The 15,154-nt window shown below is 42.2% G+C and overlaps 1 protein-coding gene across 10 annotated transcripts in view; it reads left to right on the forward strand.

The window, feature by feature from the left end:
- Window positions 1-15,154, forward strand: part of ZNF536 (zinc finger protein 536) — a 403,720-nt gene that overhangs the window by 142,871 nt on the left and 245,695 nt on the right. For 3 of the 10 annotated variants that reach the window (XM_078848114.1, XM_078848115.1, XM_078848117.1), the window contains one exon: window positions 9,687-9,750. The exons of the other annotated variants lie outside the window; for them this stretch is intronic. The gene's annotated coding sequence lies outside the window, so the exon portion shown is untranslated. The remainder of the gene's footprint in view (window positions 1-9,686; window positions 9,751-15,154) is intronic. 10 annotated transcript variants of the gene reach the window in all.

Below are 15,154 nucleotides of genomic sequence, written 5' to 3' on the forward strand. Positions count from 1 at the left end.
AGTTGGGGATCTAGCTGCATCACTGAAAGACATTATGGGGACTTCCTTACATTTGTTTTCCTGACATTCCTAAAAGCAAACTAAGGACACATATGCTAACAACATGTTGAATACCCAAAGCAGTGCCTAGACAGAACTCAGAGATCCCAATTATAGTCTCTCTCTTTGATTTTGAAGTCTGGATAGCACAGGTTCGTTAGAAAAATCTACCACAACCATACCCTATCCTCTGCTCCACACTGACTGACAGCTAACAAAAGTTTCCAATAAAGTTTTTAACTAACCCATGCTATGCTAATTTCAAAGTCTGAATGCCCAATACTGATGATAAAACATTTTCTGGAAAATTTTGTGTATAATTTTGGATACAAACAAAATTAAGAATTCCCCCCTCTGCTTATTAACAATTTGCTCACTGAAGAGATGGCAACATTTGGAAAATCAATGGTTAATTAGGTTCAAGTTGGCTAGGTCAGTGGGGGGGTTAGTAAATGCTTGATTGTGATTGTTCTTTGGCCATTTTGTCCCTCCAGAGCATGCAAAGAATTCTGTTGTAATGCTTGTGAAAGGTTTCTGCTTTTGAATGAGCTAGTTGAGATTTTGTGTAAAAATTTGCCTGTTACTCTTTCATGTAAAACTGGGAGACTTCCATGTTCACTTTAGTTTTTAACTTGTGAGACTTCCCTCCCTATTTCCACCAATGTTACCTCCTCCTTGTGCTGTTCAGGCATCACCCTGCATTCAGGCAGTTGCAAGCAATACTGCATAAGTAGGGACTATGCTGACTGCCACATCCCTCAGATGGTGCACCATCTTCCTCCCTGTGCCCTGGCTCTGCTCTGTGGATTGTTGGGAGTGAGGAGGGAGCACGTCCTGCCATTGACTGGCCGCCTTATCCCTGTCCACTGTGTCCGTACTTTAGGGCCAGATCGCAGCTGTCCCTTAAGTTACTAGTGTACACTTTGTGGCTGCCAACTGGTACCTAGAAATTGACGTGAAAGTGAGCAATTGGCAAAAACTCCCGTCCTGAAGCTGGATAAACACAGTGTGTGCCCTACACATTTTACCAGCTGTGACTGAAACTGGGGTCTTTGTGGCCCATAGGCAGCTGCTTTACCAGCAAGCCAAAAGAGAATCTTCCTGTGGCTCAGCCAGTTGCAGCTGAGCTAAGCTCCTGTCAGCTGGAAGTCGCTTTTTGAACATATCTTACTCCAAAGTAAAGCTGCTTCCATAAAATAAGCTATAATAATGAAACACAAACAGAACATTAAATCGGGAGCTACTAACAGCATTGTGCTTATGAATAAAGGCTACCACCATGCCCTTTATTCACCTATTTGTACAAAGCTTGTGCTGTACCAGACATGAAGTAAGGTGTCCCACAATACTCCGACCCCTCCAGTACAATCTTCCCAGACAAAACAGGCTGGAACACCTTTAACTACTCCTAGTAATAATCTATACAGGGTCAACATTGATGTGCAAGAAAACAGAGAAGTTATGGAAGTGAAGTCTTGCTTCTGCTGAGTACCTAATTTTTTTCCCAACATTTGTTCATAAGTAACCAATGTGATAAAAGACGACTGCATGTATTTAATTCTTTGGATTACATGAACCATGTTAATGATGTGGTGAAAAGCAGATCTATAAGTACAGAACTCATTTTCAACCCAAAATACCTTTGCTATTTCCAAACATTTGCGCTGTTTCATAAATGCCAAGGAGCTTAGTCCACTCTAAGCCTGCAAAACTATATTCATTAGTATTTATTCTCTTAATTTTTCAATTATTTTGTTGCTAGGAGAGTGCTTTGGGTGAAAAAGGATCTGAGATTGGACCCAGATCACCTTCTTTGTAGCTCTGGAACTCAAATGGCTAAATACATTGTAGATATTTCTTTCCACTCTTGGCTGACTCTTAGTTTACCAAGTTGCATCCGGCTGCCATGAAGCTTCCCTCCCAAAACCTGAAGTTTATAAAAGTGGTGCTAGAACTGCTAGTCTGTTTCTTATTCAACGTGCTCAGTTTTATACTGCTGTGAAGAAAGTTGGAATTAAACATGCACATTAGATTTTTAGTGAACTGTCCATCACTTAAATTTCTGTTCTCTATATACTTTATGGGCAAGATCTTTGGCCCTCAGTATGGCACCTTTGCACCACTGTGAGGCAAAAAAGCCATATAGCCAAGAATAGCCCCATATACTTTGCAGGAGTTAGAACCACATTTTATGATAGGAATTCACAATGTTAATTTTTTTTCTGGTAGATGCAGCTGTGCAGTCCACTTAGGTGTGTGTGCGCCCAGTGCACCAGAGAAAGAGAAATTTGCCTAGCAGTTCCTGTAAAAGTGCGGCGTGTGTGCTTTATGGCCATAGCCCCTCCCCTAGCTATGTAAGATGGCACCAGCCAACCCTCTCTGAGTTCCTTCTTACAGCCCATGATGGGAGTCGGAGCTCTGTGTGATCTTAGCCTCACAACCTCTCAACTAGTTAACATTTTTCTTTTGTTGTATATGGTTAGTTGTACCCAGTGTTAGAGTAGGTTTAGTTGTAGTAGTTTGTTTCCCTTGGTGATGCCCTCACCAGGGTTTGAACATTGTCCTTCATGTGGGGGAGCAATCCACAACAGCGATCCACACAGGCAGTGCTTGCTCTATCTTGGCAAGACCCACGTCAAGAAGCGTTATGCGATCTTCAGACCAATTGAGAATGCTCTAGGTCTCGAGGTGACTCTTCCACCTCCCACTAAGAAAAGCGTGGACCGGCATGGGGTTGGTGACAGCTTGTGGGATGGCATGGATAACTTTAACCCTTCCCTGGTACCAAGTAGGGAGGTTAGAAACCCTGTACTGTTGGCTCTGGTTCTGGCCTTTGGGAATCCATCGAGTCCGGTACCAATGAGGGAGATGCCTGTACCGACTGCTTCCATGTTAACGGCAGGCATCTATAGACCTTGGCCTTTTGGTCCCATCCTCTCCTTTGGTCCAGGACTTTGCTAGGGCTGCATCAACTATAACCCCTTCATTTGAATGAGCCGCTGAACCCTGGGGTCTGTTGACACCGCACTCAGTGTTTCCCCTTGTGGACGCTGGGCTGGTACTGAGATCAGAATGGTGGACCTCCGTCCAGGGATTCTCCTTGACACAGCTGCAGTTGACACCGCGTATGTTTCTGTGGTGGCTTTCTCTGCCCTCAGTGTTGGTACCATCAGATAATCTGGTCATCCTGAAGATGAAGGCGGATCAGACCAAGCTTATTCTCATTACCCCGATGTGACTGAGACATTGCTGGTTCTCCGACCTTTTCACACTGTCTATTCAGCCTCCAATGCTGCTTCCCGCAGGCGCCAACTTTTTTCCACTCCGGTGGGTGCTCGCGCCTCTCCCACCACCAGCCCCGCCCTCCCCTCCACCCCCTCCCCAAAGTCCTTGTCCTAACTCCGCCCCTCCCTGCCCCTATTGGACCCCTCCCCAAACCCCTGCCCTGGCCCCACCTCCTCCCCCAAGCGTGCCATGTTTGTCCTCCTTCCCCCTTCCCTCCCCCCGGCTTGCCACGCAAAACAGCTGTTTTGCGGTGAAGCGCTGGGAGTGAGCGGGAGAAGCAGGACGTGGCAGGGAGAAGCAGGATGTGGTGGCGGCGCGCTGAGCGGAGGAGGCGGAGGTGAGCTGGGGCAGGGGGGTGGGGTGGGGAGCTGCCACTGGGTGCAGAGCACCCACCAATTTTTCCCCATAGGTGCTCCAGCCCTGGAGCACCCACAGAGTCAGCGCCTATGCTGCTTCCTCTCCACCCCAATCCGTTCACTCAGAATCACAGCTGCACCTTGTATCCCAAGCTCAGTTCCCTGCATCTCACAGCGTGGCTGCTGCATGGTTGAATGAGGAGGAGGCAAGGTGTTTGGTGGCTGTCCAGCAAGTCCTGCTCAACAGTAGAAAATCCTCTACCAGAATAGCCGATTCAGAAAAATGGAAGTGGTTTTCGGTGTGGTCATTAGCCCGCAGAATCCAACCGATGCTGGCTTCTATGCCGGACGTATTGGACTAGCTGATACACCTTCAGTCCTTGGGGCTTGCACTTAGTTCATTAAAAATACATCTGGCACCAATACTGGCATTTCATCCCCCTGTTCAGGGAAGGACAGTCTTCTCCAATGTCATGGTAACAAGATTCTTAAAAGGGCTTCTTCGTCTACATCCTCCAGTCTGAAAGCAGTTCCCCTGTGGGACCTAAACATGGTCATAGTGTCTCTGATCGGTCCGTTTGAGCCCCTAGCATCTTGTCCCTTTCTGCTCTTGTGTCAGAAAACTGCTTTCCTGGTAGTGATAACATCCACAAGGAGCAAATGTGAGTTGCAGGCTCTGATGACAGAACCTGCTTATACACAATACTCCAAAGACAAGGTGACCGTACAACCACAATTTTTTTGTGTAAAGTGGTCTTTTGGTTTCATTTGAACCAGGCCGTGTATTTACCTGTGTTTTCCTAAGCCACGTTCATCTCTGGAGGAGCGACATCTCCATACCCTGGATGTCAGGCAATGTCTAGCCTTTTATCTGGACAGGACTAAACTGCCTTTTGTGCTTCACCTCATTTGTTTGTATCATATGTAGACCGCATGAAGGGTCAACCAGTCTCTTTGCAGATGACCTCCAAATGGATAACATCCTGCACTGAGTTGAAATAGCCTTTGCTATGCCCCTGCAGTGTGTGCAAGCTCATTGTACAAGCATGCAAGCAACGTCCATAGTGTTCCTCAGTGACGTTTCCATATTGGACATTTGCAGGTCTGCTATGTGGCTGTCGATACATACATTCATGAACCATTACTCGATAACCGCATCTTCCAGGGCAGATACAAGCTTTGGAAGAGCAGTCCTGCAGTCCTTGTTTAGGTAGACTCTGAGCCCCACCTCCTGGCAGGAAGGGGTACTGCTTGTGAGTCACCTGAGCGGAATGCATCTACTCGAAGAAGAAGAAAGGGTTACTTACTGTCTCTGTGGTTCTTCGAGATGTAATGCAGACATGTATTCCACAACCCACCCTCTGTCCCCTCTGCATCAGAGTCTTGTGTCCCGGTAATTCAGTGTGAAGGAACTAATGGAGGGGTGAGGTGATGCTGCTTCATGTAGCCAGGGAAGGGACTATGGCCATGAGGCATGAGTGCTGCCCCTCAACAGGTCCTGCTAGGCATATTTCTCCAGCGCTGCATGCGTGCACACCTAAATGGAATACACATCTGCATCACATCTCGAAGAACCACAGTCACAGTAAGTAACTTCTTCCATTGCCAGGAAATATTCTTAGTTCCCATCCTCACAAAATGATAGCTGTGACTTGTGGTTGAAAATACTCATTGACATACAGTGATGATTATTTTTTACTATGATTATTTTTCAAGGATGGGATTTTCATTATGCTCTCTAGGTGCTCCAGCTCCACTCCCCAGGTCTCAACTCCCCTGATGTCCAGTCTGTATCACATAGACAATTTAACTAGGCTTCTGGCAGATTCTTTGCCCGCCTCATTCATCTGGCTTTGTGTAAATCGAGAGTGGGAGGGGAAAGCCGCCTTTCCATTCAGAGCGGTATCTTCTAGTTCAACATTTTTCATCCCTTAAATTTTTATGACACAATTTCCTTATTTAAGACTCACTGTTGCTGGGTGACAACTGTCATACTGCTAAAGCATCTTAGAAATCCACAGCCTAGTTTAATATGTTGTATCACAGTGACTTGAACACTCAAATACGTTAGCAATACCTATTCTGCTATTCTTGTTCTGTCAAAGCTAGAAAATTCTGACTTGTCTAATAAACAGATAAACCAGTTACTAAATAAGAGCATAAACATTGGTGACTTTGTGCTTCTTATAGGCTGTATAAGCGAGAGCTCTGGAACAGCAGAAATGTGCACAAATCAGGCATATGTATATACTGACCACTACTGACAGACTCTGTTGGTCAGTCTGCTGTTCCGAGTTTTCACTGTTCTAGACTATGGTCAGCTATGCTGCCATGGTCAGTGGTGGCCCACTGTACTAAGTTATGCCCAGCTTGCTGGTGGCACAGACTGTGGGGCTTCCAATGCAGATTTCAAGTAGAATGGCAACTGATACAAAGCTCCTGTTTTGGCACCCTTCACCCATCTAGACTGTATTCTTTCTTCCTCCCCAGTTTTTCTTCTCCCTTGAACCCAGGCAGCCTCTCATATTCTGGGCAGTTGTTTTTCATGGCCTTTGCTAGAACTCTTATTAGGATTTACCCTCAACTTGAGTCCCAACAAGGAATCTAGGGAGAGAAAGATGAGAGTGGAATGGTCACCTTTGGAACTGACACAGTTCAGTCTGTGCTTGCTGGCTTCTTTTGCCTGGCCTGTGGAAGCATAGGAAGACACAGGATACCTTCTATAGAAACACTGGGTTAGCAGTAGCACAATTAGACTCTTCTGTCAACAGTTCCTTCTGTACATCTGAAGGCACTTGTATGGTGGAATGGATGCTTCAGATTAGGTAGGTAGAATCCCTCCATCCCTCACAGCTATTATGGCTCTGAATGGATGTCCCGAGGACTCTCTTTGGTTTTCAGCTATTTTAATTGATTCATCAATAGTAGCCTGAAGGATCATTTGGCTTCATCCATTGTTTGGGAGGTTTTTTGAACTAAGTTAAGAGAAAGAGCCATTAAAAGAATAACTTAGCTTTTGGAGGGACCAGCTGGACACCTTAAGAATAATAAACCCTGCCAGAAGGGGCCACGTCTCCCTCAGCCTCTCACTTTAAGGGATTTAGGATGGGAGGTTCATGACTGCTTCACATTTTTCCAAGTACACCTGGAATAGTTTTGTAGAGGAGTCTTCATATTGACAGTGTCTGCTCTCCCTCCTCAACAAGTCTGACTGGTAGTCAGAGTTCTCTGTTTCTACAGAATAGGATAGAATAGAATCCAAGACAGATAGGTCCTTTCAACTGTGACAAAGGCATGAACCATCAATCCTAGGTGGTGTCATTCAGAGGTTGTTTCTTGCTCTGGGCTTGACTGTCAGTACAGAAAAGAGATCAAAACCTAGAACACCTTGGGGCCTCCAACACTCTCAAATGGCTCATCTTTTCACAATCCCTGGACAGAATGGAAAAATCAGGAGATGGTGCTTAAGAGTTTATTTGGTCTCATGGTATCGTGTCAAGATCTGGTACCATGGTCTAAGATCTGGTCTCATGGTCCAAAGGCAGTTTCTCAAAGTAGAAATCTGGTCAAATCCAAGGAAAAACTCCCTATCTCCACCCTCTACACACTTCTTTGTCAATGAAGAAATTTCTGAGTTAGTAGAAATGCAAGGAGAATATATTGAATCACCCCTAGAGCATTAAGATGTCTCTTAAAATGTTTGGTACCCTCCCATTGAATAAATTCACTTCATTCCAAGCTGTTCTTTCCTGGAAGGTATCCTTCTTGATGACCACTACCTCAACTGGCAAGATGTGGGGAACCAAGTGCTCTCTTGCATTTCCCAGTATGGTCAGAATGGTCCTATATGTGTGCCCTAATTTTCTTCCTAAAGTTTATCATCCTGTCACCTGAATTAGACTATTGCTTTGCTAATTTCTGCTCTAAATCCAAAGAATAAAAGGAGGAAGTGTGTCATAGCCTTGATGTGCGCAGGCCATTAACACCATACATTTCTGGAACCTCAGAATTTAAATGCATATATACCAGGATGAGAAGAATGGTATAAATAGACAGAGACTCAGAATCCCTTCCTGAGGGCTTCTCAGTATCCCAATTCCTATTGGTGAGGTGGCTTCAGTCTTGTATAAGAGAAAGTAGCAGGTTTTCCCCACCAAGTTAAACCCAAAGCCCAGTCTTCACTTACAACTATAGTTTCCTGGGGGCAAAAGTGGAAATTATGCAGGGCAGTTACCTGGCTCATGGGGGGAAAGAGAGAGAGAGAGAGAAGGAAGTGGTATCTGGCTGACTGAATGGTACGAAAATGGGAGCTTTTCATTAGTCGCCCTTCCTTTGGACATCTGCATGGGAGGAGATGGCCCCTTTAGTGAGATCTCAGAAAGGAATTAGGAGCTTAAAAATTCTCCTGTTTGTTTCTGCACATTTCAGACAGCTAGTCAGAAAGCCAAAGTCTGTGATGCATATTTAAGTCAAATACTGTATACATTATTACATCTCTTACTGATACAAAATTGAACCCTACTTGGAAATGAAGGACCACACTGCACTACCAGTGACAGATGACACGGCTCTCAAGCAGATGAGAGACCCTAGAATAAGTTAAATAGAGAGCAGAACAAAGTATGAATTGTGCATATTGCTTAATCCATTTTAAAAAGAAGACACCAACATTAATTACTAGAATGATGTCCTTGCCAACAGAATAATGCACAGTGCCATCCTATTCCATCCCACCTCCCTTCCATGTATAGGCCATTAATTAGTGCCTTTACAAAATGAGTCTTGTAACTAAGAATTTAGTCAGATTCATGTACAAATATAATTTTGAAAAGGGTACTTATGATGAAGCAGCAAGAATGCAAGCTGCCCATTGGCGAAACACTGATTACATAGGCTGTCTTGAAATGTTTTGGAGCACTATGCAGTCAACGTGCACATACTAAACCATATTGGAACTTTGTAAGCTCCCAAAAGACCATGTGATATACTGATGTGGTTTGGATATGGGATGGTCCCTCTACTAACTTGTCTTCCAGTTAATTTTTCTTGAAATGGTACATTTAACCACTTACTCTCTGTACTATTGTGGATCTGTATCAGCTTGAGATTCAAACTATATGGAACAAACCAGTCTAATGAAAAAACCCCTTGCAGATTCAGTTCAGTTTCCTGTTTAGCTGGTGAAATAGAACTTATTTGTTTCAATTAATGATTTGTGACCATCTGACCACCAAGAAAGCTAAGCCATATGCAGACACTGAAGATAAGAATACCCACCCTGATGATCCTCATGTGTCACCAGCATTGTTGATGCTTTGCCTGTTGAGGTCTTACTTCAGCAAGGAACTTAAGCACATACTTAACTTCATGCACGTATGTAGTCCCATTGACTTACCTAAGTTAATACAAGGTTAAGGGTGCAGCATTAAAATCAGGAAATGCAAAAGTGAAGGTTCCAAAAGCAACATTAATGTGACCATATTGTGCATCCTATATGCTTATGCTATGCATTTTACATCATCAATATTTATTTAGTTATTTATTTAACCATTGCCACTGGGACCAGCCACATCAGTCTCTGCTCTTTGTTGTATGGGAAGTCCTTCAAATGATTTTCACTGTTTGAGTCACATTTTGGGAGGCACCTCTTAGGAATTCTTACACAGGTCTCCAGAGGGGACAATGTAGTTCAGCATGAACATAAACTCACTGAGATGTGAAAAATTGTAGGTACATTTGATGGGAGACTCTCCAGGATGAGCAGCAGGCCCAGTAACACTACTATAAACCTGGAGCCCCTAGAAATTTGAATTGGAACTTTTAGAGCAATAGGAAAATATGTTTTTCATTGTAAATCAATGTAGTTGCTCTTGTGTTTGAAACTGTTCTATGTGAGGACAGATGCATTAGGCCTCATTTTATAGGCATTCTTCTTGAGGCTTATGGGTGTATATTGCAAACTTCTGGAACTGTCTAAACTTTTCCTTATATTTTTCCTTCATTTAGGGAACACACAGAGCTGACCGCAGACTGGGTTATAAAATAAATGTGTTTTATGTTCATTTTGCAGGTATGTTACTTCTCATTATTATATAATTTGTGACTTGAGGTCTGTCTGTAAGGACATGCTTATAGCTGAAGAAAAGTATTTAGCAATTTATATGAGTTCAGTATGTCAATGATGGTAGACTTAAAATTAGGCATACCTGCTTTGTGCTGGGTTTGTGGGAGCGTGTCTGGATGTGTGTCACGGTATCCCTGTGTTCTGCCTGCCTCCAGAGAAAAGGGTTATTTTAGGGTATCAGTCCCACTCCTTGGGAACGGATCAGGCATGTGGAGCAGATCGCTTGACGTAGTGCAGGTGCACCATCAATAGCAAGCTGCATTAATTGTTAATGGGTTGTCCATAGAAACTTAAAGATAACCTGCAAGTGGTTTTTTATTTTTTTTTAAGTCCATAATGATTAGGAAAATAACCATAATTTGCCATTATTTCAACACATTATTACTTTTCCCTTTTCTCCTTCTTAGGTCTATACTGTGTTTGTTTTCTGATCATGTTCTTCTTACTCCACTGACATGGCCCAAAATGCACTGAGTTGGTACGTGAGCACCCTCAGTGGAACAGAAAGTCCAAGTCCTGTGGAGTTTTTTTCCCCTTTGTTTTTATTTTCACCACCACTTTTTGTTTTCCTTCAGAAAACCATAGAGGACCATTTAGTAATGAAAAAAACTGAACTTACCTTTTCCTCTACTTGCTGTTCCAGTGCTAATCAAAAGTGACATTGAGGTCACCGGGGCATCTCTGAGCGGGAAGAAGGTGAACAGAGAAGAACTTGTGGATCTGTTAAAGAAGAAGTAGGAGAAATTGTAGAGCAATGCATTGCTCTACCTGTGGATTATGGTTATTTTCCATGTTGGCTTCACTGATATTATGGCTGATTACTTTTTCTTTAAAACTTTTTGCAGATTATCTTTAATGATAGGCTGGTATGACCATCATTTTTGGTGAGTTTTTCAGCTTTTGGAAGAGATTTTACAGGGGGAGAAAAGTTCTCCTTAGTGTACAGAAAGTGTAGTGAAAATATAAAGATAAATTCTTGCTTGGGGCACATAACTGGCTGTTATTTAAATCAGTAGGCCATGACATACAGTGGTCCAAGTTCTGTCCTGCATGCATAGAAGGGGTTTAAAGGTTTGAGCCTCAGTCAAAGCCCATCAAAGTCATTGGAAAGACTTCTGTTAAGGTCTATGGGCTTTGGGTCAGGCCCTTGATGTTTATATTTAAAAGGAACATTTAACGTTGTACGGAATAGTGCACAAGTTTAGATACCAGGAGCTGTGTGAAGATTTTGTTGCCAATTCAAGTGCTGCTTCATTTCAGTGAACAGATCCTGCAGAAAAGTTTATAGTTTTTCATGGAAAGTCTGTATAATTTACGTGTTCTAACCAGACCAGCAAAACTCAGTGTCAGACAAATTTCACTTTGAGTTTTGTTTTAATATTCTCAGTGTGATTCAGCTGTGAATGTGTCCTTGATCCCCTCCAAAGGTACTACAAGAGGTAGCAAAATACTGTGGTTTTATAGCTGTTAATATTATTTGCTATTTACTTCAACTTCAGAGGGTTTTATTTGGGATAGGGGTAAAGATTCTGTACTCAGTCATCTCTTCTTAGTTATTTGTAGTAAAGTAGTGCCACGAAGGGCCCAACTGAGTTCAGGGGCCCATTTTGCTTTACACTGTGCAAACACAAAGTAAGCGACAATCCCCGCTGCAAAGAATTTAAAATCTAAATGGACAGGAGAAATGAAGAATTTATTATCCCCATTTTGGGGATGTGAAACTGAGGCACAAAGATATTAAATTGACTTATCTTACATCACACAGGAAGCTTCTGCCAGAGCCAGGAATTGAACCGAGGTCTTCTAAGTCAAAGTCTAGTGCCTTAACCACAGGATCATGGCTCCTGCTTATGGTGTTTTCCAATCTTCCACCATTTGTTTCATCTCAGGCCCCATATTAGACCAACTTCCTTTTGGCTAGGTTGTTGGGAAATGTTTTTTTTCCCCTCCTAATAAAATTTTTGAGATTTAAAAATTGGGACAAAAACTCAAAATCACAAATTTATGCAGACCAAAAATCAAAAAAAAATTTTGGATTGAGTTATTTTGTCTCAATAATTTCAAAATGTTTCATTTCACGTCTATTTTTTGTGCATGTTTAATATTTTAAATCAAGGTAAATTTTAATACAAAAAGTAATTTTGAACTGACAGAAGGAAATTTTTTATTTAGAAAATGTCAAAACAAGAAGTTTCAGATTTTTAATTTTTTTTGAAACAGGAAATTAATTGAAACCAATCCTTTCCCACAAACAGTTTTGGTTTCAGTGGATCATCCTTTTTCAATAGAAAAAAATGTTTCATTGAAAAATTCCCAACCAGCTCTACTTTTGGATGAAGTGGGCAAGATGAACCCAGAAACACTGCATATAGATTGATAATTGATGCTGGTTCAGGTACCTTACCCCTGCTTCCAACAACTACCAGTGGGGGTAACTAAAAGCTTCCAAAGTGTTTCTTGGTGGGTCAGTAGCTCCGCATCAAACATTTATAAAAGAAAAAGTTCATAATGGCCAGAAATGTGTCATTTGAAAACACCCACCTTAATACAGGTGTTTCTTTTTCTCCTCTCTTTTTTTAACCATACATCTTAACTAGCTCACTCTTTGTAAGCTTTGTAACAGAAAACTGCAAACAACTAGCACATTGGAATCAGATTATTTTTTCTAAAAAGGCACTGGTTTACAGCAAAATTGTCCATGATAGATATTAGTTTAAATATTAAGTTGCGGTACAAGAAGACATGCATGCCTAATGTTGGAAGTAAATCATATTTGTTCCTAACACGTTGGAGAAATTGTTCAAGAACAGTTCATCCTTCTGTAAATATTGCCCCAAGGATAACAAGACCTTTGAGTTGTCTGCTGCACATGTGCCACTTGCATAAGTTCAAACCATCCAGGGCTAGTTTTAATGCACACCCAACTTTGCCAGAAACGTTTCATGTTTCTGGCAAACTTTTCAAGCTTTTGTAACTTTATGGACCTTTTGTTTGGCTTGACCTATTTTCCCCTTTGTCAGGATTTCCGTTTGGATTTGCATTGCCTATTCTTATCATCCCCAGTTCCTGTCAAACACATATTCTTGTATATGTTCAAAAGTTCAAGTTGCTAAAACACTACACTTTTGTAGGATAGAGGGGATAGTCTCATTTCGTCACCTTCTTGGACAAATGCCATGAAGGTAGGGGAGCGTGACCCGTGTCAGAATAGGACCCTGGGTGATGAGTGGCTCCTTTTTATATAAAAGATGCCAACGAAGAGCGAGAAGTTCTTTTGGGGGGAAAAAGCTCCCATTTTCTGTTCAGATTTAGCACTGGAGGTGACTGGAACTAAAAGTGTTCTTGACATTGCAGAAAAACCTTTTCTTGACTTCTAGCAAAAATATAATTATTCCTCCCACCCATCACTGAGCAGTGTGATGGTCTATCTATCTATATCTGCCTTCCAAATGTAGGAGATTTTGATCTTGTGTTGAAAGTACAATGTTAGGAATCAGGAGATCTGTTGTGTGTTCCTTACATTCCTCCAGATTTCTCTGTCACCTTGCACAAGTTGTTGGGTCAACATTTTCAAAAGTGACCATTACTTTTTGTGCTTCAGTTTTTGGATGCTCAGCTGGAGGCTCCTTAAGTTGGCCCAAAAGTTGGACACACACAATCAGTTTTAAAAATTCTGTCTGTAACCTTGCAATGAATCAGTTTCCACATCTGAAAAATGGGAATAATACCAGTTACCTACTGTGCATACATCACAGGAGTGTTGAGACAATAAATTCATTAATACTTATACAGAGTTTTGAAATGCTCAGACAGAAAGTGCTATTTAAGGGCGAAGTATTCTTTGTCTTTTTATGTATTTAAATAGAATACGATAACCATCATCATGAACTATTTATATCTAAACTATTCATAAAAGTGACTCTTGGTTAGAAGGGAGCCTGAATTAATTCCTTGGACCCAAATCCCCAAAATGGTAAATAATATTTTAGTTTTTTGAAAAGGGCCCAAGAGTTACCTGTACTATTGATAAGATGTAGTCTTGTGTTAAGGGAAGGTTTTGAGATGAAGAGTAGTCAGTGGGAGTTTTAATTGCAAAAGGATTGCAGAATATGACACCCTGGGAGGGTTGCACCTTTGTGTATGTGGAGGGCCCTTGAGAGTGGAAAATCTGCCTGGCATGGTCATGGAGGCGCGTCAAGGTCACAGCACCCACCACCATCTTCTGCTAGGGAGATCTGTAGGGGACCAGCACTACCAAACAAAGTAGGTGGTGCTTGCTGAGAAGGGTGGGTGGTTAGGGCAGCTGCTGACAGTACCAATTCAGTACATCCCTCAGTAGTCTCCACCCTAAAGACTCTGTGGGACTTCTGTGTGTTTTAAAGCTGCTCTCCCCTAGTGTAACCCCTGAGTGGTGACAATGGTGAGAACATTGCTTGCCCTCAGGTGGGGCTGACTCCCCTCAAGAATGCAGCAGGCCCTGATAGGAAGGAGCAGTTTGTACCTCCCGACCCAGCAAAACAGAATCCTGCCCATAGCCTTTAATTCCTCAGAACAAGGAAGTTACTGTATTGTTTTTGTTTTATTTTGTCCCTCTAGGTATTCAGAGTATTCTTCGTTAATCTTCCTTATTTATTTAAATGTTAATTGGTCCTTGTTAATTTGGTTTTTTGTGCTGAAAGCCAAGGTCAAGAATGAGACCACCTATATTCACCCTTAGCATGATTACATGGTACCATACTGCTTCTTGGAGAAAAGTAACAAGAAGCCTCTTCCTTGTTTTAATGTAACCTTTATGTTAGGAAAAGAGTTGGAAAGAAGTTGGGTAGAGAGAGAGAGAAAATGCATGCTTGACACTATCTTGAAGGGCTGAATGATTAAAGGGGCTGGTAAATTAGAAGACATTTGTTTTGAAAGCAAAATATCACTTACCCCCTAAGAAACAGACATTTGTGGCCTTGGGGTTAGGTATAAAAATAACACAATCGTTCTTGTACTTAGAAAGGTTGGGAGTGCCAACAGTGGAACCGGAAAGTACTTTACCTTTCACGTCTTCACCTATGTGCAACTCTCAAAGCCGCTGCTTTTGGTTGTTGCCCCAGTAGCAATAACTTCTGAGAACACCCATCCCTTTGCCAGGCATGGCCATTTTACAAGATAAAAGCAGGATTTTTCTAAAACAGATTCTGTACCATGGGGCAAAACCGTAAGTAAACAAACAGAGCTATCATAACACTTTAAATAGTAATCAAATATGTTTTGCTGTTTGCATTCAAAGGGGTGGAAAGGTAACTTGACAAGATGAAAGAAGGAACCAGATTTGTGTTCCTTCCCCCCTGTCTCCCCAGTAACA

This window comes from Lepidochelys kempii, chromosome 12, assembly GCF_965140285.1.
Source record: "Lepidochelys kempii isolate rLepKem1 chromosome 12, rLepKem1.hap1, whole genome shotgun sequence".
Classification (NCBI taxonomy): domain Eukaryota; kingdom Metazoa; phylum Chordata; order Testudines; family Cheloniidae; genus Lepidochelys; species Lepidochelys kempii.